The sequence below is a fragment of the Wyeomyia smithii genome, chromosome 3, assembly GCF_029784165.1.
Source record: "Wyeomyia smithii strain HCP4-BCI-WySm-NY-G18 chromosome 3, ASM2978416v1, whole genome shotgun sequence".
Taxonomy (NCBI): Eukaryota; Metazoa; Arthropoda; class Insecta; order Diptera; family Culicidae; genus Wyeomyia; species Wyeomyia smithii.
The window spans coordinates 143,763,920-143,787,831 of record NC_073696.1 but is presented as its reverse complement, the minus strand read 5'-3'; positions in this window follow the sequence as shown (position 1 = coordinate 143,787,831).

The window sequence follows — 23,912 nt, the reverse complement described above, 5'->3', positions numbered from 1 at the left end:
AGGCAGCTAGACTTATTAATTGACACTAATTTTGTGGAAATCGGGTCAGCCATCTCTGAGAAAAAAGAGTGAGTTCAAGTAGTCTTTGGAATATGTTCCTTTTCATAGCTGGATTTCACATTTTTAAACATAACAGGCAAAGTAATAGTCCGATTGCAAAACAAATCAATTGGGTCTTATGGGGCAACTAGACCTTCCATTTGACACTGATTATATGAAAATCGGTACAGCTATCTCTGAGAAACATGAGTGAGATTAAGTAGTCTTCAAAACACGTTTCTTGTCATAACTTTTGAACCACAAGTTCAATCTTTATGAAATTCAAAAGTTAAGAGTTTTTTGGGTAGCCCGTTCATTTGCAATCAATCGGTTGTGTAGTTTTCGAGATAATGATGTTTCATGATTTTTACATTTTGACACATAACCTCTAAACTAAAAATCCGATTACAATGAAATTTAATAGGGTCTTATGGGGCAACAAGACCTTTCATTTGCAATTAATTTCATGAGAATCGGTCTAGCCATCTCTTAGAAAAGTGAGCGAGAGTAAAAATCTGCACATACACACACACGCACATACAGAAAATGTTCAGCTCGTCGAGCTGAGTCGAGTGATATATGCCATTCGGCCCTTTGGAGCACTTTTATACTTTCGGTTTTGTAAGTGATTGCTATACCTTTCTAGGAGAAAGGCAAAAACATGCATGGACAAGAACATTCCTATAAAGCTCCAAAATATGTGGAGAGGACCTTATGAAGTGGTCGAAATTCCAAGCGAAATGACCACAGTAATAAAAAACGGCAATCGCCTTGAGAAAGTTCAGAATAACCGATTAAAGCGTTACTATGACTAAATTTACGAATTTGCATTTGTCTTATTTTTTAAGAAATCACAGCCGACTATAAATTTGACGACATGTCACGACATGAGTTTTAAACACGCACCACAGCGTGATACAATATACAGTAAATAAACGACGCCGACAGAAGTTTGAAAAAAAACGATTCAACTCTATAAGAACAATTTAAAAAGAAAAAAGAAGAGATAATATAAATATATATATTTTATAAAGAATTATTTTATAGATTTTTTGCCTTTCTCCTAGAAAGGTATAGCAATCACTTGCAAAACCGAAAGTAAAAAAGTGCCCCAAAGGGCCGAATGGCATATATCACTCGACTCAGCTCGACGAGCTGAGCATTTTCTGTATGTGTGTGTGTATGTATGTGTGTGTGTGTGTATGTGCAGATTTTTACTCTCACTCACTTTTCTAAGAGATGGCTAGACCGATTCTCATGAAATTAATTGCAAATGAAAGGTCTTGTTGCCCCATAAGACCCTATTAAATTTCATTGTAATCGGATTTTTAGTTTAGAGGTTATGTGTCAAAATGTAAAAATCATGAAACATCATTATCTCGAAAACTACACAACCCATTTGAACAAAATTGATTGCAAATGAATGGGCTACCCAAAAAACCCTTAACTTTTGAATTTTAAAAAGATTGAACATGCGGTTCAAAAGTTATGAAAAGAAACGTGTTCTAGAGACCGTTTAATCTCACTCATGTTTCTCAAAAATAGCTGGACCGATTTGCATAAAATCAGTGTCAAATGGAAGGTCTAGTTGCCCCATAAGACCCTATTGATTTGTTTTGCAATCGGACTATTACTTTGCCTGTTATGTTTAAAAATGTGAAATCCAGCTATGAATTCACATTCCAAAGACTACTTGGACTCACTCACTTTTCTCAGAGATGCCTGACCCGATTTCCACAAAATTAGTGTCAACTAATAAGTCTAGCTGCCTCATAACACCCTATTGAATTTTACTGTAATCGGACTGTAACTTCGTCTGTAAAGTACCAAATTGTGAAAATCACGAAACTTCATTATCTCAGAAACTACACAACCGATTTGATCAATATTATTATCAGATGAGCGGGCTAGTTAAGGGTTAACTGATGAATTATGATTGAACACGTGGTTTCAAAGTTTGGCTGCCCTATACGTTCCCATTTCATTTGATTATAATTGAACTTAAGCCACCGTTATGTATTAAATTGTTAATAAAACAACGAAAGTCTATTATTTCAAAGATTACATGACTTATTTGAACATAACTAGTGTCGTACGAACGAGTCATCTCTCAAACTTACAAATAACAAACTTCATAACAATCTGATATGTGGCTCAAAAGTTATGGAAAGAAAAGAAATTTGAAGACTATTGAAAACTATTCCTGCTTTGATCGATATATGTGGCCTCAACATAATTTAAATGTGGTATCGTACTATTTGAACGTTCCAAATTCATTGATTCCTTGCGATGTGTTTCAGATCTGCAAATGCACGACGAATCGGCCATAGGATATGATCAAAGTCAAATAACAAATCGTTTAAAATGATTGGTTTTATCGAAATGACAACATCCGCGACTGTTGGCTTCTGTACATCGCATTAATGCTGAATATATTCATATTGGGTGGTATTCGGTCATTTTCAGCAGATTTTCTGGCATCAATCTGACACCGGGAATACTCATATTGGGAGGTATTTAGTTATTTTGGTTGTTTTCCAGAAACTAAAAGTGGTCGTCTTTAACTTCAAAATGGTGTCCAGGGTCAATGTTTGGTTTCTATGCATCATTTCGATTACGGATATATCCATATTGAGTATTATTCGGTCATTTTCGACTGTTTCCTAGAAGTTGCCATTTAGCAATTTAAAACGGTGCCTGAGGTCAATTGTTAGCTCATTGCATCATTCTGGTTCCAAAGATACTCATATTGGATGGTATTTGGTTAATTTAGGCTGTTTTTCACAAACCGGAAGTCGCCATCTTGGATTTAAAAATGGTTCTTAAGATAATTTCTGGCCTCTGAGCGTCATTTTGGTTGAAGAAACACCAATATTGGGTGTCATTCGATCATTTTCGGCTGTTTCCCAGGAACCGGAAGTCGCTAACCTAGAATCTAAAATGGGGTCTGTGGTTTATTTCAGCTGCTGTGTATCAATTCTAGATACGGAGATACTCATGTTAGACGGAAATCGGCCATTTTTGGTTGTTTTCCAGAAACCAGAAAATGCCATCCCAAAATTCATAATGGTATCTGAGGTCAATTTATAGCTTCTTGCAACATTCTTGCTTCGGAGATACTCATATTGGGCGGTATTTGGTCGCTTTGGGTTGTTTTTCAGAAACCGAAAGTCATCGTTTTATTCTTAAAAATTGCCTGTGAAATCAATTTTTGTCATCTGGGCGTTATTCTGGTTCCGAAAACATTCGTATTTGGTCATTTCCGGCTGTTTGCCAGACACCGGAAATCACCATCTTAAAATTCAAGATTGTGTCTGTGATCAATTTTTAGCTTCTGTCCATCTTTATGGTTCCGGAGGTACTCATATTTAATGATAATCGTCCATTTCAGACCGTTTACCAGAAACCGTCTGAAAACCGAAGTCGATTTGTGGCTCTAGTGCCACATTACGGTTTCGGAAATATCCATATTGGGTGGTATTTGGTCCGCTGTGCCGCTGTTTTTCCGAAACCGGAAGTCGCCATTTTGGGTTTCATAATGGCATATGCAGACAATTTTTGGAATCTGAACGTCATACTGGTTAGAGAAATACTCATATTGGGTGGTATTTGGTCATTTTCAGCTGTTTTTCAGAAACCGGAAGTCGTCATCTTAGAATTCAAAATGGTATCTGTGGTCGATTTTAGCTCCTGTGTATCATTCTAGATCCGGATATTATTATATTGGGTGGAAATCGGTCATATTTGGCTGTTTTCCAGAAACCGGATGTTGCTATCTTACAATCCAAAATGTTGCCTCGATTATGGAACATATTTGTCACCACTAAAAACATTCACCTACCAAATATGGCTCCATTTAGTTGATTAGTTCGCGAGATGTGCAGAAATTTGTACAGAAACATGTGATTCCAGAAGAGGAAGGGGCGTCGAACCATTATGGACATATTTTTTACCTCTAAAAACATTCACATACCAAATTTAATTGTATTTTCTTGATTGGTTCTTGAGCTGTGCGAAATTTGTGTTTCATTTGTATGGGACCCCTTTCTTAGAGAAAAGGAAAGGGTGTCAAACCATTAAGCACATATTTGTAACCTCTAAAAACATTCACCTGCCCGATTTGGTTCCATTTAGTTGGTTAGTTCTCGAGATGTGCAAAAATTTGTGTTTTATTTGTATGAAACCACTCCCTTCCAGAAGAGGGAGGGGCGGCCAACTATTATGGACACATTTGTTACCCCTTAAAACATCCACATGCCAAATTCGGTTTCATTTGCTTGGTTTGTTTTTGAGTTGTGCAGAAATTTATGTTTCATTTGTATGGGACCTCTCCCTTCCAGAAGAAGTAGGGGTCTCAAACTATCATAGGAACCTTTATCGGCACCAAAAACCCCTACATACAAATTTTCACGTTGATCGGTTCGGTAGTTTTCGAGCCTATATGGATCAGACAGACAGACAGGTAGACAGACCGGACTGCATTTTTAAATGTATAGATTACAACATCAATTTTTTAGAACCTAAAGAGTGAATATACATTTATTGGTTTGCAGCGTTCATGTAAATCTATTTTTACAAATAATAAGTTTTAATGAGAAAGGCTGGGTCTGACCGCTAGGTGGATTAATTTAGGTTTTTTATGTATGTAAGAATAAATCGTAGCGAAGTATAATCATTAATTTTAAATAAAACAAGATAAGCATGAGCGAGCGCAATTTAATTTGCCTCCTCGGGGGCGCCATACAATTCAGCGGCAAACCCGCTGGCAAGTGAAAAGTCGCAATATCATCATGCGCGGGCCCGACAAACAGAAGTTGTATAATAATATTAATTTTTAGTCGGTCAAATATGCATATCAAGTTGAAATAACTCGAGATGCGACATTGAATTTGTTTATATCGTTTAGGATTAGATTCCTACACACTTAGAGTTCATGGCCGAGAACTCAACAGCTGATAAATTCAGCGAAATATTCTACAAGTAAAACATTAGGTGCATAGTAAAGCCCGATAGTAAACAAAAAATCATGAATAAACAGCGGTGACACGGCTAGCGAAAGGTGAATCACCGTAAGGAAGAAAAACATAAAGACAGAAATTTGATGCGCACATGCAAGCGACGAGCGTCTATCAGCAGAGCATCGTAGTGCATTCGACACTATTTTTTTTATTGCAAGCGCAAACGCGCATAATCAGCTCATATGGCGTTGACCAAGGAAATTTGTCAACGATGCATAACGTAGGGGCAAAACGACTGACTTAAAAGTGTTAACGTTGCCAGTGCTACGACGGTAACATGACACTGAGACAATATAATTGAGCGAGAAGAATATTAGGTTTTAAAGGATTTTCGATATTAAAAATAATTTCAACAGAATTGAATCATTTGAAAAATTCATATTAATCGTCTCAAGCGTTATTATGAATAGTTTGAGAATTAAAGTTTTGTTCGACTGTGGGAAAATAAATTATTTTGGGGGGAGCCATACAAATTATCGACAGAGCCATTGGCAGGTGATAAGAACACCACATAAAGTGGCGTAGTGAACTTCTGCCTTTGAATCATTATTAAGGTTTAATCTATACCTATAAAAATGCAGTCCGGTCTGTTTGTCGGTCTGTCTGTCTGTCTGTCTGTCTGGTCCATATAGGCTCGGAAACTACCGAACCGATCGACGTGAAAATTTGTATGTAGGGGTTTTAGGGGCCGAAAAGTTTTCATGATAGTTTGAGACCCCTCCCTTTTCTGGAAGGGAGGGCCCCCATACAAATGAAACAAAAATTTCTGCACATCTCAAAAACTAACCAAGCAAATGAAACCAAATTTGGCATGTGGATGTTTTCAGGAGTGACAAATATGTCCATATTGGTTCGACACCCCTCCCTCTTCTGGTAGGGAGGGGTTCCATACAAATGAAACTCCTGCATATCTAGAGAACTAATCAAGTAAATAGAACCAAATTGGGTAGGTGGATGTTTTCAGGGGTAACAAATATATCGATAATGATTTGACACCCCTACCTCTTCAACAAGGGAGGGGTCCCATACAAATGAAACACGAATTTCGCACAGCTCGAGAACCAGTCAACCAAATACAATCAAATTTGGTATGTGGATGTTTTTAGGAGTAACAAATATTATTATTATATTATTATATTATTATTATTATTATAATTTATTTACATTCATCGGACATATTTGTCTACATGAACACTTACGTACTAAAAATGGTTAGAAGGTAAAATTTGTTACACGATCATGAAACACTCTAACACTAACATTGAAGTCAAACAAATGATAACATGAATTAAACAGAAAACACATATGTCTTATTGGTTCGTGCTGTGCATAGTCAGTCCGATGTTGTTGGAGTCGCAGGAAGCTTCGCTGTCTCAGTGGTCGAGGAATAATGTTCAAATTAATCTGAGCAAGAATCCATGGTGCACTTACGTCTCCTGAGAGGACCTTGGCCAAAAAGATGGTCCCCTGGATTTTTCGCCTCTTTTGCAGCGTATCCATACCCAGCAAGCGGCAACGGCTCTCGTAAGATGGAAGATCGCTAGTGTTTTGCCAGGGTAAAAATCGCAGGGCGTACCTTACGAACTTCGCTTGAATTCTCTCGATTCTGCTGATCCAGACGTTGTGAAAAGGTGTCCAGACTATAGCTGCTGTTTCAAGTATGGATCGCACTAAACTAAAGTACAGTGAGCGTAAACAATAGGGATCACGGAATTCAGAGGCTAATCGGAAAATAAATCCCAAATTTCTGCTGGCTTTACTGATAATGTAGGCGTAGTGTTCACGAAAGCTCATCTCGGAATCCAACAAGACACCAAGATCCTTCACGACCTTAGCTCTTTCCAGCCCTTCAGTTCCAATGCGATAGTCCCAGTGGACAGGTATTCTTTTCCTAGTGAACGATATAACCATACACTTCTTCACGCTTATGGTTAAAAAGTTTCGCTCACACCAGTCTGCGAAGATATCGATGATCTGCTGCAGCTTTCGGCAATCGTCTAGTGTCTTCACCAGCCAATAAATTTTGAAGTCATCGGCGTAGACTAACCTGCAACCTTGAGGAACAGCATGACAGACGTCGTTGAAGAATAATGAGAATAGCAATGGCCCCAGGTTGCTTCCTTGGGGGACACCGGAGTTGTTGCTGAACGGAGCTGACTCGGAAGTTCCTATTTTGACTCTCAGTTGTCGATTAGTCAAATACGACTCTATCCATTTAGTGACATTCGTTACCACGCCTAGACGGTCCAGTTTTGCTAACAGAATTCGATGGTTAACTTTGTCGAATGCTGACTTTAGGTCGGTGTAGACTGTATCGATCTGAAATCCCTGTTCCATTGACTTTAGACACAAAGAAGTAAACTGCACCAAATTTGTCGCTGTCGATCTCCCCGGAAAAAACCCATGTTGGTCCTGGGAAATATATGATTTTGCTGACCGAAACAATTCATCGCCAACAAGGATCTCAAACAGTTTGGATCCTGCACTTAGCGAAGTCACACCACGGTAGTTTGCTACATCTCGCTTATCCCCCTTTTTGAACGCCGGAAACATAATGGATTTTTTCCACCTCTCCGGAAATACCGCCTGTGCAAGCGACTTATTGAAAATGGAGCGCAGCGGACCGCAGATGGCCCGGGCGCATTTGATAAGAACTATCGCAGGAATTCCATCCGGTCCGGGTCTGGTAGATGATTTCAGTTTTCTGACACCATTCATGACATCCTCGTCCGAGAACTCACTGATGTTCATACTTAGAGCTCCTCTTGGTACGTCCCTAATGGCCAAATCAGTCTGATCCTGACTAACTGTCGTTTCATCGAATGCTCTGGAGAATTGTTTAGCGAATAGGTTGCATATGCCGTCTGCGTCTGTCGAATTTTCATCTCCCAAAAACATGCTTGACGGTAAACCTGCTTCTTTCCGCTTTTCGCTTACAAAAGTCCAAAAGCGCTTGGGAAACTTTTTCAGTGCACTCTGCTTTCGTGTTACATAACGAGCATATAGCCCGCGGTTATAACTTTTGTACTTAGAACTGGCGTAGTGAAACCTTCTTTTGGTGACCAAGTTGCGATTGTTGGAAAACTTTTTAAGAGCGTTGGCGCGTTTACGTTTCAGGTATCTAAGATAGTTATTAGACCAGGGCGGGCTTGGGCGAGGGCGACAGACGGGAACATGCTCTGTAAAAAGTTGCGTGAGAGTGGTAGTGAAGCACTGAACTGCTTCATCGATGTCATGCATGTTGTACAACGTTGCCCAGTCAACAGTTAAAAGTGCTTCGTTCAGCTGCGCGTAGTTCGCTCTCGAAAAATCCAGCCGTCTGTGATCGTTGAGTTCTGTGAAAACCATACGGGGCAGGCATTTCAAAGTCGCTAGAATTGGAGGATGCAATTGATCAACTGGTACTAGAGCTTCATGCGTTTCAACGAGAGTACACATTGGTAACAAATCTTCGCTCACGAACAGTAAATCAAGCGTACGGTTTAAACAGTTTTTTGCTACGTTCAGCTGTTTAAGATTTAGCACAGATATGCTGTCAATAAAGGTAATGCTAGGAGAAGTCGATTCAGAGGGTTCGGAGTAAGCGTAACCTGTGCCTGTTGTACGCCAGCATAGATCAGGCAGATTGAAATCGCCAAACAAAAGATGATCGGTACGGAGATCGTTCGTCGTGACAACATTAGATATGGAGGCAGTAACATTCTCCATGATCGAAGTATTCCTGGACTGGTCCGGGGGTATGTATATAACACCCAAACAGATTAATCTGTCATTACATTCGATGTTTACCCACAACTGTTCGAGGTCGAAATCGGCCAAATTTGCGCACAAAGTAAAACTAAGCGTATTTTTCAGTGCTATAAGTACACCGCCTCCCCGGGATTTCCCCGTTGCGCCTGGGTCTCGGTCTTTGCGATACACGGTATATTCTTGTCCAAATAGTTGAGAAGAGTTGATGGTGTCGTTAAGCCACGTTTCTGTAAATATTACGACGTCATATTCCTGGTCCGATGCAGCGACAAACAGGTCATCTATCTTCGTTCTTAAGCCTCTCACGTTCTGGTAAAAAATACTGAGCGGCTCGCCTGGTGCAGGACGGGTTGCAGCTTGAGTTATCTCCTCCGGTAGCGAATCGTTGGGTTGAACGTCGCCCAAGAAGAGCTGGAAAAGTTGAGTTCCACTGAGAACGGGTGCAGTATCTTTTTTTGCTTCGGGTGGACATATACTGGTCAATAATTTACCTGGACCAGCCGGGTTATCGAGCTGGGTATTAACATCCCTCGTTGATGACGAGCTATAACTGTGAATTGATTGCTAAATATGTCTGTAACGGCCCCCACGCGTCCCGTAGATGCCTACAGGGTTCCGTCACATTAGGTGACATACTTAGAACCCCGAAAAGAGGCCGGTTTCCTATCGCATTCTTTTCGACATTGGCGCAGCCTTCAGCTGTGCGCGAAAGTAGGTCAGAGCTTGCTTACTGTTGAAGCCAAGTCTTCTGCTTGGCTTGGGTGACGAAAACCGACACCCGTAAGCAAATTATATTAAAACAAAGCAAAGTCCGAGGTTGGATACTTGGGTCGGTAACTCATCGACGTGCGAGAAGTGAGTTACCGAAAATGTTTGTAAACAAGGTAGAGTGACGAGCGCACGGCGCCCCACTCACAGTAGAATTGAAATTAAGTGTTCTAAATTAGAGACAGTGTTCTAAAAGTGTTCTAAAATAGAGACATTATAATTATAATTATAATGCGTCGATTATAATTATAATTATAATATTATAATTATGATTATACTTATAATTATAATTATAATTATAATTATAATAATATAATTATACTTATAATTATAATTATAATTATAATTATAAGTATAATCATAATTATAATATTATAATTATAATTATAATCGACGCATTATAATTATAATTATAATGTCTCTATTTTAGAACACTTTTAGAACACTGTCTCTAATTTAGAACACTTAATTATAATTATAATTATAATTATAATTATAATTATAATTATAATTATAATTATAATTATAATTATAATTATAATTATAATTATAATTATAATTATAATTATAATTATAATTATAATTATAATTATAATTATAATTATAATTATAATTATAATTATAATTATAATTATAATTATAATTATAATTATAATTATAATTATAATTATAATTATAATTATAATTATAATTATAATTATAATTATAATTATAGATATAATTATAATTATAATAGATATAATTATAATTATAATTATAATTATAATTATAATTATAATTATAATTATAATTATAATTATAATTATAATTATAATTATAATTATAATTATAATTATAATTATAATTATAATTATAATTATAATTATAATTATAATTATAATTATAATTATAATTATAATTATAATTATAATTATAGATAGCACCAATCACAAGCTTTGCATTCATGGTTGCAATGGTAACTCAAAGCTGCTCAAGTGAATCATCCATTGCATTGCTTAGTAGAGAAGACGGCATTGAACTACAAACTGCAATAATCACCCCGCCGCCACACTGCCGCTCATAGCAAGTCCGTCCCATTTGCGTTTTTGTGCTGATGAGAAAACAGCGATTAAATATCGTAACACTTTGGGAGAAATATTGCAATCTTATGCTGTTTTAAACAAGGCCATCGACAGAAATTGTTACTGCGATGTTAATTTAATACTTTAGCATTATAACCCGTTCATAAACACCAAAATTCGATTGAGTTATGTTGCCAACCATAAGCTGGGACCCATATGCGATTACTTTTTCGATACCTAGCCAGAATGATAGCAAACCAGTCCCATAGCCACCTACGACTGGTGATGAAAAGCAAACTACTGCAAAGCGATTCCGGTTATAGCTTGCATTTAAAACGAATCAGCTGCTGGACGATCACCTTCTCGCGTGCTTCCACAGAATCATTAAACGATTTTGTAGTGAGAAATGTATCTAATACTATGATTAAATTCTAAATCAGTTCAGGTGGAGGAACTTGTTCTAAAATTTTTCGAAAGCGGTCAATGTGTGACGGCGGCGGACAGCTTCCACGCTTTAGACAGGGAAACCAATATAACAAAGACCCTTCTATTACTAATTTAGATTTTTACTAAGTTGTGAAAAAGCTAAGAAGTATGCTGAAGTATCCGGTATGACTGTTGACACGTTGTTCAAAAAATAAACCACCGTTTATCAATTGTTATCCACGGCCCAACATGGATAAAATACGAGGGTAGTATTATTTTATATTGATTGGATGCTCTAATTAACAGTACAGTGACACGCCTAACGGCGACGGCAGAAATGCTGTTGATTCAAAAAAAAAGGTGAAAGAAACTTAGCATTGATAAATATTTGTAGTTTTATAATTATACAGAGATATTATAATTATACAAAGACATTACCAATCAACTGTCAAACAATAAGGTTTTAATTTTTATCCCATCCTCAAAAACACACATATGCAATAAGCTTTGTTCCCTCGTGATTACCTATAACAAGATATCGGCACAACAACTAACGATTCCAGCAGATTCTAGAAATCAGGTTTCTCTTATAGAAAACGAAATGTTCTATTTTTCCAGTTTTAAATGCGAAACTATAGTAAAATTCGATCGAACCGCCTATTGAATTTTACTTGGTCAACTGGTACATCGAATTCTGAATCTGAAGACCATGAACTATGTTAAATATAACATTTTTCATGATATATTTTTGAATGTGGGACTGATGATTGTGATGATTTGTTTTATGGGACCGACTTGCGATCATTTTTGCTATGGGACAAACCGACTTGCTATTTTTTTCATAGTTCCTCAGAACAATGTATTCAAAATTATGTGTTCTATCGAAAGTAGATGTAAAAAGGCGATGATTCCACCAATAAAGTCAAAATTGATAAAAATGCAATTGGGACGGACTTGCCATGAGGGGCAGCACAGGCTTCATTACTATTTTTAGAGCAGCGATCAGAACGAATAACGGTATCATCTGTACCAAACAACTGGCACGAGTTGATTTGCGAATCAAGCCAAGTGTCCGTTAGCACGATGCAATCGTACGGGGAATCTGGCACTGCGAGACTAAAATCAGTGATTTTGCTGCGTAGGCCCCGAACATTTCGGTAGCAGATTAACAGCGGTGCAGAAACTGGGAAACTGGTTTTTTATCAGCTGTTCATTGTTGTCCGTGTCACCAAACGACGAGTTAACTGGACTGGGGTCCCGGTGGCCCCATGTTCCAACTGTAATGTTCTGATACAAATGTTCCTTTATTTTTGCGGTTGACTTTATTTTATTTCCCGTACAACAGTTCACTCTTGTTCGCTCTACACGTTTATATCTCTCCTTCCTCCAATGTCAAGGTACTTATATACAAGGTAGGTGATCTCTACACAGTGGAACCCTACATCCCTACTTAACCTTAAAATAAAGAAAACATCACTACATTGTTAATATGTTACGTAGTCCTTTAAACGGCTGGATTCGACTTTTGTTCTTTTGAACACTATCACTGCGTTGACATCATTGAGAGGATTTTCCAGTTCATCTGTTGACTTCTTCTCTTGATTATCTAACACTGTCTTTGACGACCCCAGAGGATGACTAGGATCACTAGTATCGTTGCTTGGATGACTATCCTGTATCGGTTCCTTAGGTAATGACTTTAGGTGTGCTACGCTTCTTCGGAATTCTTTCCCTGAAGACGATGAGCTTATAGTAACGACAGTTCCACGTTTGCTGGCTACGCTAAACTCTTCAGGTGAGAAGTTTGACTGCAGTTTGTTATCTTTCTTCATTCGTTTGGTTAACACTCGATCCCCAACTTCTAAGGCATTAGATTTCGCCTTGCGTCGATTACCCGCGTATATCCTCCCATTTTCCTTTTCAACAGTGTCCTTGTCTCTTACTTCTCCATCATCGTACGTGATAAGGGGTACGGTTGGCAGCTTGTTTCGCATTTGGCGGCCAAACATTAGCTCGGCAGATGCCTTGCCTGTGGTAGAGTGATTCGAAGAGTCCTTCCGCCAGTCCTGTCCCAGTTCCTGTGCTATACGGAGCCGTTTTAAAATAGAACGGTTCTGTCGTTCGACTTCCCCGTTCATCTGTGGCCAATACGGAATAGTACTTTCCAGATGAATACTATATTCATCACAGAATGTCTCGAACTCCTCCGAAGAAAACTAGGGCCCATTATCCGCACACAATTGCCTTGGAACTCCATAACGCGAGAAAATGATCGGAAGCTCTTCAATAATTGATGCTGTAGTAATATTATCCATTTCGACGACTTCTATGAATCTACTGTAAAAGTCAATGCAAACCAGCAAATTCTCGCCGTCCGGAAACGGACCTAGAAAGTCCACAGCAATTTGTTCCCAAGGGGCGGAGGGAAGGCTCTTTCTAACCGTCGGTTCTGGTTGATTGGGAGTGGCAACTAATGCACATCCACGGCATGCTTTCACATACGTTTAGACATGCTGGTCCATTTTAGGCCACCACACATTCGTTCGTAGGTGACTCTTCCTGATTCGAACACCCGGATGTCCCTCATGGACTATCTGTAGAACTCGCTGTCGCAGACTTTCAGGAACTACAATCCGGTCTATCCTCAATAACACATCATCCAACTGACAAAGTTCGGTTACTATAACTATAAATAACAGAGGCATCATCTCTCCTAGCGCGTACAATCTCTTCCCACTTCAAAGCCATTGTTGTGGCTGAACAAGATGCAACTTCTCTCACAGTCAACTCTTCCGCTTCGTCGAATGGTTGAGGGATCAGTGTGGAAAGGCGAGATAGGACATCGGCTATATTAGACTGTCCTGCTATATGAACAACTTTATATTGGTAGCTTTGTAGCCTCAGAACCCAGCGTTCGATGCGAGCACACGGTCGCGATACAGGGGAAAATAAAAAAGTCAATGCCTGACAGTCAGTTAATAGGTTAAATTCACGACCAATTAAGTAAACTTGAAATTTTTCAACGCCCCATACTAATGCCAATGCCTCCTTTTCAGTTTGGCAATATCGTCTCTCAGTGGCTATAAGAGATTTCGATGAAAAGCTGATCACCCTAGACAATCCTCGTTCATTTGTTTGTCTAAGCACTGCTCCAAACGCAAATGGACTCGCATCTGCCAGAACTCCACCTTGTAGAACCCGAGACTTCCAGCATTCGCTATACTAGTTTTGATTGCCTGGAATGCTGATTCCTATGGCTCGTCCCAGTGAAATGTCACCCCTTTCTGTGTCAACTTTCTCAAAGGCTCGTCCAATGCAGCGAGATTGAGAATGAACCTCCCTATGTAGTTGGCTAATCCCACCCAACTATGTGCTTCGCTTTCATTGGTTGGATGGCGGAAAGATTTCACAGCATTACGTTTTTCGTCTGAAGGTTTTATGCCATCGGAGTCGATTTTATACCCCAAAAAATCAAATTCGTTAACACGTAATTTGCACTTATGCCAATTAAGCACTACTCCCCGGTCTTTAAATCTTTTTAATATCTAAAATAGTAAATATAATAGTTTTCAAATAAGAAAATGAAAAAAGAGGGGGAGAGAGATAAATACTCATTAGAATTGTTCACGTTTATTCTAATTCAAAATTTAGCAAGGTACCTCATTTAATCGTTTATCGTGTTCATCCAATGTATTTCCCTCAATTCCAACATCACCAAGATACAAATATGCCCCCGCGCAATCCACTAAAATTTCGTCCATGGTACGTTAGTAAATTTCTGGCGCTGATACCAGTCCGTTTGAACCGGTACAAACCACGGTGAGTGATAAAGACTGTGGCATCTCGTGGTAGTTCTTCCAATTCCAACTGAAAGAAAGCATCCTTCCCCAATCTTGGCGAGCACATCGTCGATCACTGGCACCGGGTGACGATCACGGTGTGGTATAATTAAAAACTATATTAACTTTCCTTTCCTAGTTTACGATTCCATAAATAATCTTGAAAATAAACAATTTTCCATATACCAAGTGCGGAGCCTGCCCGTGTAGACTCCGCCAGGACCTGTGATAAATCGAAATAAAACATCAGAGTCCTGTACGCATGGTGTACCATGCGGAACGCTTGATGAAACAAGATTGAATTTATTAAAATAACTCAACTTAATTCTACCCTACCAGAAGAGCCGGAGAGAAACAATTCTCTTGTCCGATTCTTCGTCCTGTCCTCGTCTAATCCTCTCAATTTTAATTACTTAGTTATACATTTGTATCTTCCGTCTCTCTCAATTTACTCGCGGACAGGCGTCACTTACTCAATCGTAAATCGTTCGGTACGTCCCGTAGATGCCTACAGGGTTCCGTCACATTAGGTGACATACTTAGAACCCCGAAAAGAGGCCGGTTTCCTATCGCATTCTTTTCGACATTGGCGCAGCCTTCAGCTGTGCGCGAAAGTAGGTCAGAGCTTGCTTACTGTTGAAGCCAAGTCTTCTGCTTGGCTTGGGTGACGAAAACCGACACCCGTAAGCAAATTATATTAAAACAAAGCAAAGTCCGAGGTTGGATACTTGGGTCGGTAACTCATCGACGTGCGAGAAGTGAGTTACCGAAAATGTTTGTAAACAAGGTAGAGTGACGAGCGCACGGCGCCCCACTCACAGTAGAATTGAAATTAAGTGTTCTAAATTAGAGACAGTGTTCTAAAAGTGTTCTAAAATAGAGACATTATAATTATAATTATAATGCGTCGATTATAATTATAATTATAATATTATAATTATGATTATACTTATAATTATAATTATAATTATAATTATAATAATATAATTATACTTATAATTATAATTATAATTATAATTATAAGTATAATCATAATTATAATATTATAATTATAATTATAATCGACGCATTATAATTATAATTATAATGTCTCTATTTTAGAACACTTTTAGAACACTGTCTCTAATTTAGAACACTTAATTATAATTATAATTATAATTATAATTATAATTATAATTATAATTATAATTATAATTATAATTATAATTATAATTATAATTATAATTATAGATATAATTATAATTATAATAGATATAATTATAATTATAATTATAATTATAATTATAATTATAATTATAATTATAATTATAATTATAATTATAATTATAATTATAATTATAATTATAATTATAATTATAATTATAATTATAATTATAATTATAATTATAATTATAATTATAATTATAATTATAATTATAATTATAATTATAGATAGCACCAATCACAAGCTTTGCATTCATGGTTGCAATGGTAACTCAAAGCTGCTCAAGTGAATCATCCATTGCATTGCTTAGTAGAGAAGACGGCATTGAACTACAAACTGCAATAATCACCCCGCCGCCACACTGCCGCTCATAGCAAGTCCGTCCCATTTGCGTTTTTGTGCTGATGAGAAAACAGCGATTAAATATCGTAACACTTTGGGAGAAATATTGCAATCTTATGCTGTTTTAAACAAGGCCATCGACAGAAATTGTTACTGCGATGTTAATTTAATACTTTAGCATTATAACCCGTTCATAAACACCAAAATTCGATTGAGTTATGTTGCCAACCATAAGCTGGGACCCATATGCGATTACTTTTTCGATACCTAGCCAGAATGATAGCAAACCAGTCCCATAGCCACCTACGACTGGTGATGAAAAGCAAACTACTGCAAAGCGATTCCGGTTATAGCTTGCATTTAAAACGAATCAGCTGCTGGACGATCACCTTCTCGCGTGCTTCCACAGAATCATTAAACGATTTTGTAGTGAGAAATGTATCTAATACTATGATTAAATTCTAAATCAGTTCAGGTGGAGGAACTTGTTCTAAAATTTTTCGAAAGCGGTCAATGTGTGACGGCGGCGGACAGCTTCCACGCTTTAGACAGGGAAACCAATATAACAAAGACCCTTCTATTACTAATTTAGATTTTTACTAAGTTGTGAAAAAGCTAAGAAGTATGCTGAAGTATCCGGTATGACTGTTGACACGTTGTTCAAAAAATAAACCACCGTTTATCAATTGTTATCCACGGCCCAACATGGATAAAATACGAGGGTAGTATTATTTTATATTGATTGGATGCTCTAATTAACAGTACAGTGACACGCCTAACGGCGACGGCAGAAATGCTGTTGATTCAAAAAAAAAGGTGAAAGAAACTTAGCATTGATAAATATTTGTAGTTTTATAATTATACAGAGATATTATAATTATACAAAGACATTACCAATCAACTGTCAAACAATAAGGTTTTAATTTTTATCCCATCCTCAAAAACACACATATGCAATAAGCTTTGTTCCCTCGTGATTACCTATAACAAGATATCGGCACAACAACTAACGATTCCAGCAGATTCTAGAAATCAGGTTTCTCTTATAGAAAACGAAATGTTCTATTTTTCCAGTTTTAAATGCGAAACTATAGTAAAATTCGATCGAACCGCCTATTGAATTTTACTTGGTCAACTGGTACATCGAATTCTGAATCTGAAGACCATGAACTATGTTAAATATAACATTTTTCATGATATATTTTTGAATGTGGGACTGATGATTGTGATGATTTGTTTTATGGGACCGACTTGCGATCATTTTTGCTATGGGACAAACCGACTTGCTATTTTTTTCATAGTTCCTCAGAACAATGTATTCAAAATTATGTGTTCTATCGAAAGTAGATGTAAAAAGGCGATGATTCCACCAATAAAGTCAAAATTGATAAAAATGCAATTGGGACGGACTTGCCATGAGGGGCAGCACAGGCTTCATTACTATTTTTAGAGCAGCGATCAGAACGAATAACGGTATCATCTGTACCAAACAACTGGCACGAGTTGATTTGCGAATCAAGCCAAGTGTCCGTTAGCACGATGCAATCGTACGGGGAATCTGGCACTGCGAGACTAAAATCAGTGATTTTGCTGCGTAGGCCCCGAACATTTCGGTAGCAGATTAACAGCGGTGCAGAAACTGGGAAACTGGTTTTTTATCAGCTGTTCATTGTTGTCCGTGTCACCAAACGACGAGTTAACTGGACTGGGGTCCCGGTGGCCCCATGTTCCAACTGTAATGTTCTGATACAAATGTTCCTTTATTTTTGCGGTTGACTTTATTTTATTTCCCGTACAACAGTTCACTCTTGTTCGCTCTACACGTTTATATCTCTCCTTCCTCCAATGTCAAGGTACTTATATACAAGGTAGGTGATCTCTACACAGTGGAACCCTACATCCCTACTTAACCTTAAAATAAAGAAAACATCACTACATTGTTAATATGTTACGTAGTCCTTTAAACGGCTGGATTCGACTTTTGTTCTTTTGAACACTATCACTGCGTTGACATCATTGAGAGGATTTTCCAGTTCATCTGTTGACTTCTTCTCTTGATTATCTAACACTGTCTTTGACGACCCCAGAGGATGACTAGGATCACTAGTATCGTTGCTTGGATGACTATCCTGTATCGGTTCCTTAGGTAATGACTTTAGGTGTGCTACGCTTCTTCGGAATTCTTTCCCTGAAGACGATGAGCTTATAGTAACGACAGTTCCACGTTTGCTGGCTACGCTAAACTCTTCAGGTGAGAAGTTTGACTGCAGTTTGTTATCTTTCTTCATTCGTTTGGTTAACACTCGATCCCCAACTTCTAAGGCATTAGATTTCGCCTTGCGTCGATTACCCGCGTATATCCTCCCATTTTCCTTTTCAACAGTGTCCTTGTCTCTTACTTCTCCATCATCGTACGTGATAAGGGGTACGGTTGGCAGCTTGTTTCGCATTTGGCGGCCAAACATTAGCTCGGCAGATGCCTTGCCTGTGGTAGAGTGATTCGAAGAGTCCTTCCGCCAGTCCTGTCCCAGTTCCTGTGCTATACGGAGCCGTTTTAAAATAGAACGGTTCTGTCGTTCGACTTCCCCGTTCATCTGTGGCCAATACGGAATAGTACTTTCCAGATGAATACTATATTCATCACAGAATGTCTCGAACTCCTCCGAAGAAAACTAGGGCCCATTATCCGCACACAATTGCCTTGGAACTCCATAACGCGAGAAAATGATCGGAAGCTCTTCAATAATTGATGCTGTAGTAATATTATCCATTTCGACGACTTCTATGAATCTACTGTAAAAGTCAATGCAAACCAGCAAATTCTCGCCGTCCGGAAACGGACCTAGAAAGTCCACAGCAATTTGTTCCCAAGGGGCGGAGGGAAGGCTCTTTCTAACCGTCGGTTCTGGTTGATTGGGAGTGGCAACTAATGCACATCCACGGCATGCTTTCACATACGTTTAGACATGCTGGTCCATTTTAGGCCACCACACATTCGTTCGTAGGTGACTCTTCCTGATTCGAACACCCGGATGTCCCTCATGGACTATCTGTAGAACTCGCTGTCGCAGACTTTCAGGAACTACAATCCGGTCTATCCTCAATAACACATCATCCAACTGACAAAGTTCGGTTACTATAACTATAAATAACAGAGGCATCATCTCTCCTAGCGCGTACAATCTCTTCCCACTTCAAAGCCATTGTTGTGGCTGAACAAGATGCAACTTCTCTCACAGTCAACTCTTCCGCTTCGTCGAATGGTTGAGGGATCAGTGTGGAAAGGCGAGATAGGACATCGGCTATATTAGACTGTCCTGCTATATGAACAACTTTATATTGGTAGCTTTGTAGCCTCAGAACCCAGCGTTCGATGCGAGCACACGGTCGCGATACAGGGGAAAATAAAAAAGTCAATGCCTGACAGTCAGTTAATAGGTTAAATTCACGACCAATTAAGTAAACTTGAAATTTTTCAACGCCCCATACTAATGCCAATGCCTCCTTTTCAGTTTGGCAATATCGTCTCTCAGTGGCTATAAGAGATTTCGATGAAAAGCTGATCACCCTAGACAATCCTCGTTCATTTGTTTGTCTAAGCACTGCTCCAAACGCAAATGGACTCGCATCTGCCAGAACTCCACCTTGTAGAACCCGAGACTTCCAGCATTCGCTATACTAGTTTTGATTGCCTGGAATGCTGATTCCTATGGCTCGTCCCAGTGAAATGTCACCCCTTTCTGTGTCAACTTTCTCAAAGGCTCGTCCAATGCAGCGAGATTGAGAATGAACCTCCCTATGTAGTTGGCTAATCCCACCCAACTATGTGCTTCGCTTTCATTGGTTGGATGGCGGAAAGATTTCACAGCATTACGTTTTTCGTCTGAAGGTTTTATGCCATCGGAGTCGATTTTATACCCCAAAAAATCAAATTCGTTAACACGTAATTTGCACTTATGCCAATTAAGCACTACTCCCCGGTCTTTAAATCTTTTTAATATCTAAAATAGTAAATATAATAGTTTTCAAATAAGAAAATGAAAAAAGAGGGGGAGAGAGATAAATACTCATTAGAATTGTTCACGTTTATTCTAATTCAAAATTTAGCAAGGTACCTCATTTAATCGTTTATCGTGTTCATCCAATGTATTTCCCTCAATTCCAACATCACCAAGATACAAATATGCCCCCGCGCAATCCACTAAAATTTCGTCCATGGTACGTTAGTAAATTTCTGGCGCTGATACCAGTCCGTTTGAACCGGTACAAACCACGGTGAGTGATAAAGACTGTGGCATCTCGTGGTAGTTCTTCCAATTCCAACTGAAAGAAAGCATCCTTCCCCAATCTTGGCGAGCACATCGTCGATCACTGGCACCGGGTGACGATCACGGTGTGGTATAATTAAAAACTATATTAACTTTCCTTTCCTAGTTTACGATTCCATAAATAATCTTGAAAATAAACAATTTTCCATATACCAAGTGCGGAGCCTGCCCGTGTAGACTCCGCCAGGACCTGTGATAAATCGAAATAAAACATCAGAGTCCTGTACGCATGGTGTACCATGCGGAACGCTTGATGAAACAAGATTGAATTTATTAAAATAACTCAACTTAATTCTACCCTACCAGAAGAGCCGGAGAGAAACAATTCTCTTGTCCGATTCTTCGTCCTGTCCTCGTCTAATCCTCTCAATTTTAATTACTTAGTTATACATTTGTATCTTCCGTCTCTCTCAATTTACTCGCGGACAGGCGTCACTTACTCAATCGTAAATCGTTCGGTATTTATTATTATTATCATTATTTTAGGTTATTTGCCATGTGGCCGTCATCGTTTCGTTCTCATCGGAAACGGAGCGTCGCATTTCGACTTCTCCTGAAATAAGTAGAACTGCTGAGTGCTTTGAGAAATGCTCATTAATCATACATGCGCGGCTATTATTTCAGAACCTGTCTGTGAGAACGGAATGTCGCGATTTATTCCTAAAACATGCATGGAATTATAATTATAATTATAATTATAAATATAAGTATAATAATTATAATAATAATAATAATAATAATAATAATAATAATAATAATAATAATAATAATAATAATAATAATAATTATAATAATAATAATAATAATAATAATAATAATAATAATAATAAAAATAATAATAATAATAATAATAATAATAATAATAATAATAATAATAATAATAATAATAAGAATAATAATAATAATAATAATAATAATAATAATAATAATAATAATAATAATAATAATAATAATAATAATAATAATAATAATAATAATAATAATAATAATAATAATAAAAATAATAATAATAATAATAATAATAATAATAATGATAATAATAATAATAATAATAATAATAATAATAATAATAATATTAATAATAATAATAATAATAATAATAATAATAATAATAATAATAATAATAATAATAATAATAATAATAATAATAATAATAATAATAATAATAATAATAATAATAATAATAATTATAATAATGATAATAAAAATAATAATAATAATAATAATAATAATAAAAATAAAAATCATAATAATAATAATAATAATAATAATAATAATAATAATAATAATAATAATAATAATAATAATAATAATAATGATAATAATAATAATAATAATAATAATAATAATAATAATAATAATAATAATAATAATAATAATAATAATAATCATAATAATAATAATAATAATAATAATAATAATAATAAAAATAATAATAACAATTATAATAATAATAATAATAATAATAATAATAATAATAATAATAATAATAATAATAATAATAATAATAATAATAGGGGAAAGTGATCTAATGCGGACCTGTTCTGATTCTGACATAATCATTCACCGCACCCAAGACATACACCACAGTCCGGGTGTTTGGATTCTCAGCTACACGCGATGATGACGATCGATCATGCCAAGCACTGTATACGGGATGATACACTACGTGCCGGCTACGTGACATAATCATCCACCGCACCCGAGACATACACCACAGACCGGGTGTTTGGATTCTCAGCTACACGCGATGATGACGATCGATCATGCCAAGCACTTTATACGGGATGATACACTACGTGCCGGCTACGTGACATAATCATCCACCGCACCCGAGACATACACCACAGACCGGGTGTTTGGATTCTCAGCTACACGCAATGATGACGATCGATCATGCCAAGCACTTTATACGGGATGATACACTACGTGCCGGCTACGTGACATAATCATCCAACGCACCCGAGACATACACCACAGACCGGGTGTTTGGATTCTCAGCTACACGCGATGATGACGATCGATCATGCCAAGCACTGTATACGGGATGATACACTACGTGCCGGCTACGTGACATAATCATCCACCGCACCCGAGACATACACCACAGTCCGGGTGTTTGGATTCTCAGCTACACGCAATGATGACGATCGATCATGCCAAGCACTGTATACGGGATGATACACTACGTGCCGGCTACGTGACATAATCATCCACCGCACCCGAGACATACACCACAGACCGGGTGTTTGGATTCTCAGCTACACGCAATGATGACGATCGATCATGCCAAGCACTGTATACGGGATGATACACTACGTGCCGGCTACGTGACATAATCATCCACCGCACCCGAGACATACACCACAGACCGGCTGCTGGCTCGCACACTGATGCATGGTAGGGTGACGGTCGACCATGCAATGCCGTGCTAGCCGGTCCGTACACTACGGTTCGGTCTGTGGGCGCAGTATGAGGGGGCAAAGCGTGTGTCGAATTCTGTTATTATTATACATTTTCGTATCTATAGGAGGGTGTCTGAGTCTGAGGTTGGTACGGAAAAGTACTTCTCACTGACACGGTGTGTGCATACACAGGTAGGGTGGCATGCGGCCTGCTGCATCTACCTCTGTTGGGCGTACACAGAGCGACGACGGTGCTAGGTGTGATGTGTGTGGTGGCTGTGGCTGGCTGGCTGGCGGGTAGTCAATCAACCAGTTCGCTCGCTTACACTCCGCTTACCCGCTCTGCCGCTGGTAGTGGCTGGCTGGTTGGCTGGCTGTGACTGGCTGGTGGGGAGGAGACAGACAGGCGTGCGCGTGTTGTCTGTGAGTGGCAGCCGCAGTTCACCGCCCGGTGTGGTGGTGTGTTGTGGTCTCACAAGTGCTGCGCGCGAAGAGGGAGAAGCATGAATGTTATACGGCTACCACGTTACGGGTGTAGCGGCAGTAGCATGTATTATGACCCGAGAATGCCGACTCACAAAGGTGTGCGGTAAGCGCGCAAAGTGGGAATCTTTTGACGAGTGCTATGCTTCCGATATACGGGAACGGATAGACTGCGTTTGGTCTTCGCTGATGTCCGCATTCCACGTATATCGCACAATGCGAAAGAGGTTGAACGATACGATGGAAAAG